Genomic DNA, 3,570 nt, shown 5'->3' on the forward strand with positions numbered 1-3,570 from the left:
AGCTCCTCTATCATTTCAATCCTTCTATAACGTCAAAAAATCAAATCATTCAATCAACAGTTAGGTATCTTCTTGAAATTTTTGATACTAGTCATTGAATCATAAGTTTAGAATATATTATTTATAAAAGATTATCTCAAACAAAGACACGCACCTGAAAGGAGGAGTGAAGTCAATTTCAATCGGATCTTTCTCGTATCCATTTACATGGTACTTGATCTTATATCCCTGATGAATCGGTGTCAAATCGTGTTATCCAGATGAATCGGTGTTCTTCTTGGTCAAAATTACGATGAATATGAAAAAAGGGTAAAACGGTTAATAAAATAAAATAAAAAATAGAAATCGGACTGGAATTTCGCTGATATTGGAAAGCAGGGAGTTTATGTGATATGGGCCGATAAATAGGGAGATTATGTGACATGGACCGATAGGAAGGGGTTTACACTCATCCGGATTAAAACCAAGGGGTTGAGCCCCATTTCTTGATTGAATTTGTGGTATAAAATGATGTAAATTTCAAATTTTAGAATATATCAAAATTTCAATTTAGAAACTTTGAAATTTTAGATGTGAGGGTGAAACTGTGAAAGAGATGTGAGATATGGAGGAGAAAGAATAAAGAGAGATAGAAAGAGATATGAGATATTGAGGAGAAGATGAGATGAGATATTAATTTATTAAGAGAGAGAGGGAGAGAAAAGAAAGATGAGATATTAAGGAGAAAGAGATGAGATATAGTAAGCATGCTTACGTTTGTACCCATCATTTACATCACTTATTACGTTATTTTGTTTATATATTCTTGAAATAATGGAAAAGCACCAGGGGCAGTTTCGATATAGAAATTATCTGTCGTGTGAATTTGTCTTTAGTGGGGCATCTAAATTTTGTTTTAACCCTTCCCATTATCAGTTATTACATATTTTTTCTTTGGTAATAGTTGAAATAAGCGAAAACGGTTAGGGACAAAATAGGAAGAAAAAAAATCCAGTTGAACCAAAAAATACTGTTATGGGAGGAGTTTCTTTATAAGTGAAAGATAGGATGCGAGAGGATGCTACCAATTGAATGATAAGTTCTCACGTTTTGAAAGAGGCAGAACCACCAAATGCCGTTTTCCGCACCTACGCTTGGGCTTTGCCCTATGGGTTGGACGAATTTCTTATTGCACAACTCGAGCCCAATGTTGACACGAAGCCTGGATCAGTATTGGTAAATTGACTGAAGCCCATTACCTATTACCACTTTAGCCCATAAATCTCGTTGCTAAGATTCTTAAGGCTATGTTTGATAGGAACTGTGGCAAATGTAAATTTTGCCACCATTTGCCATTGGCAAATTTGCTATGTGACAATTGCAAATAACTTGTAGCAAATTTAATTTGCCACTGTTTGATGATACTGTGGTAAATATCATTTGTCCTGATTTGCAACCATTTGCTGCTGTTTGATTGTCTAAATTTGTCGCGGCAAATATTTCATTTTTTCATTTTTTGTGCTTTTAAAATATTTAAGATTTAAAAATAATAGTTATTCTTATTTGTAAAGAGTATAAAGACTTGCCACAAAAACATAAAATGTACCAAAATCTCAATTACTTTGAAGCCTACATTTGATGATTCGGTCCCTCCAAGATGTATATTACCAATAATAATCCTGCACAACTTTCAGTCGAGAGCCAAAACGAACTTATATAGATTGACCAAAACAAAATCTTCTTCAAAAGTTCAAAATACATTAGGAAGTATATATCAGAATAAACGTGCATCTCCATTTTGGTAAAAAAAGAACTAGTACAATGTACATTGCGTAATAATAGAGGCATAAATATTACTTTACACGGACACACCTTAATTACTTAAAATATTGTAGTTACAATGTAAACATAAAGCACAAATCACAGACTACGGAATTTGATCTATATTCTCAAGGATTTCTTATTATGCAGTTGGGCAGGATGCCATTATCGCAATACCGTAGATACCCTCTGCAGCGCCAATATCCCGTTGCATTCTTATGTATCCATTCTCACCCCATGTAGTTCCCCAAGAGTTCTTCACCAACCAATATTTAGTACCATCGCTAGTGGTACCATAACGAACTGCGGATTGCACTAGTACCACTCACTCACTACCTGTAACACTTATCACCACCCACTAGCACCTGCAACACCGTAGCACCACTCACCAAAGAGCAGTAGCAACACAGCAGCACTTACCATCCAGAAGCAACAGCAGCATCAACATCAATGTACCATCAATTTATCATTGAACATATTCCATAATGAGCATTGTGCAAGAGCTAGGACTAATCTGCAAACTAACTAAAACTATAAAAGTTCCAGAACTTTGATTCAATATGTTTCAAGCCTTAGAGTTGACATTCTTGCACAATGTAAAAATTAGGAAGCAACTAAATCAATTGTATTACTTAACTATCATGTCCATTGCTACTAAGTTATACAATAAAAACACAATCAATTAATTCGGAGGCAGTAGAAGAAAAAATATATATTGAGAAGAATAAAATGCACAAACTTACCAAAATGCACAAACTATTTTTGGTAATATACATAATTTCTTAACAAATTCAACTATAAAAGCAACAATGCAGCAAACATTACCAAATCTTAATGCACATTATATTATGAATGGAAAATGGGCAATACCTCCAACATAATTGATATCAACTTGTCCAAGAAGTTGCTCTCCCCACCTCCTCAAGCTCTCATCTTCCTAAGCTCAGACTAAAAATCGCCAAATATCTTTAGTTGATTATCCTTGCTCCCACCCAAAGACTCTCATTCACAGAAGGGAATAAATATGTCCCTAGCTTATTCAACCAAAAATCATATCCCAAAGCTAATAAGCATTCAATGTTCAGCAATCATAACAATCCTCAACACCCAATTCAGATTACAAACCATCAACCAAAATTCAACCATTAAGCTCCAGTAGCTAATTTATTCAAAGTTCTCCCAATCAAAATAAACATCAAGACACACTAAAATAACAAAGTATTAATTCCCCAATTACCAGTTTACCACTCCACAAATATAACCCATGTGTCTTCCTTGTTCATTGGTTTCATGTGCCAGCACTTTGAACTCTTGAAGTACTACTCTCCCTAATTTTCGCCACCTCGCCAGCAACTTTGTGAAGTATAGTCGCAAGCTAACTTTCACATATTGATAGGTGCCTTCATCCAATAGTTTCTAGTATAACATGGTGTTCACTATGAATATTAGAAGCAAGGCAACTACCATCAAACCATACATACACCATCAAATGCAAAATTCAATTACAATCCCACCAAGAAGAAACCCAACAACACTAGTTAATTCAATACTTAAATTACTTCCTAACTTTCAACTAAATTAAACACTGAAGAAGAAAGAATAATTACATATAGCAAATTGAAAAAATTGAAAATTTGGAGGCGACGGCAATGGCGTTCTTCACCAACCCAAAAAGAAAGTGTTTTCACGAAGGGCAAAGAGAGATGTTTTCGAGTTTTTGTTTTTTCATTATGGGTTGGTGGCAAATGTATGGCAAATTTGTGTGTTAAT

This window comes from Coptis chinensis, chromosome 8 (assembly GCF_015680905.1).
Source record: "Coptis chinensis isolate HL-2020 chromosome 8, ASM1568090v1, whole genome shotgun sequence".
Taxonomy (NCBI): Eukaryota; Viridiplantae; Streptophyta; class Magnoliopsida; order Ranunculales; family Ranunculaceae; genus Coptis; species Coptis chinensis.